Genomic DNA, 1,541 nt, shown 5'->3' on the forward strand with positions numbered 1-1,541 from the left:
CTACATTAGTTTTCATTAGCTTGACCCGCAGAGTCCACCAGGATTTCTGTGCACTACAAGTCGTTATTACGTGGGCCCCCGTAATAATAAATTGTCTTGCATAGTTACCCCAAATTTTCTCTCGTCCAAGCAGATGATCAATCAAGGAGCAACAGCAGGTGCATCGGCATGAACAGGGTCATGCTCCAATGCGGTGTTAGGAGCAACGCCTGGCTCAGGGGCCACGACTGGCTCCGGATCAACAAACTCCATCTCAAAATCAGCTGGATCAACCATCACAGAGGGTTACAGGATCCTCCAAGGGCTGGTCTAAGTGTATGAACTCAAGGTCATGGTCTGGATCAAAACCGGGTGGAAGAACAAGATCACCCTCAATACTGTGATCAAACTCAAAGTTGTGTGCGGGAACCGGTGCAGCTAATGATGCCGTATCAGGGTCGGCGTCGTGTGAATGGTGCTGCACTCCCTGTATATGTGAAAATGCGGATGTCAGAAACTCAAATGAGTCTGGGATAGGGGAATGGGCATGAGTTTCCCCTGCAGGAGCGTCCGCAAGCAGTAGGCTAATACCAGCAGCAATAAGGCCTCGCCCTTGAATGGGTCCTCCTCTAGTAGATCGTTATCGTCGTCAGAGGCCACGTCGGGGGGGGGGGCATATCAACAACAGGATAAGCGGCAAGGGTCACAGGAGCAGGGATCACCGCGAGTGGCAAATTCCCATCAAGATGACCATCAGTAGGCTCTGCTACGACTTCAGGCAGCGCAAAAGGGCTGAAAGTCGTCATTGTCTGTGCCGGTAGTATCGGAAATGTACACCTCGTGCTTCAATAAAACTATGTCGTCTGATACTATGGCCATGTGATTCGTGGTGTCCATCTTTCTAGTACATGATGAAAGCATGGCGTTTGTAACACAAACACATATACGTATAATAATCAATCATATAATCATATAAACATGTTAGTCAATAAGCAATCAAATAATTCTCCTAGTCCCACTAGCCTTCCAGTCTCCTAGATTGATACTCCTAGTCCCACTAGCCAAATTCTCCCAGTCTCTAAGACTGCTCTATCATCTACCTCGACCTCTTAGATCGAGCCTCGGCCTCCAAGACCGAGCCTCAGCCTCCAAGACTGAGCCTACTCTCCCTAGTCTTACTAGCCAACTACCTCGATCTCTTAGATCGAGCCTCGGTCTCCAAGACCGAGCCTCAGCCTCCAAGACTGAGCCTACTCTTCCTAGTCTCACTAGCCATCTACCTCGATCTCCTAGATCGAGCCTCGGCCTCCAAGACCGAGCCTCAGCCTCTAAGACTGAGCCTAAAAATAAATAAAATGTGTTCAACATTTTTTATAAAAAGGTTTTGGATCTGGACTTAAGTGGTATGCAGTAAAAATGTTTTCGTGAGAGCCCTAGTGATCATAGTCTAGACTCGAGAAGGAATCCTAGTTCACTATGATCAGAGCTCTGATACCAAGCTGTCACACCCTGGCTTTGCGGAAGCATGGTTAATTTGGTGTGACTTCTTAATACCATAGCTT

Source organism: Helianthus annuus, chromosome 15, assembly GCF_002127325.2.
Source record: "Helianthus annuus cultivar XRQ/B chromosome 15, HanXRQr2.0-SUNRISE, whole genome shotgun sequence".
NCBI classification, from domain to species: domain Eukaryota; kingdom Viridiplantae; phylum Streptophyta; class Magnoliopsida; order Asterales; family Asteraceae; genus Helianthus; species Helianthus annuus.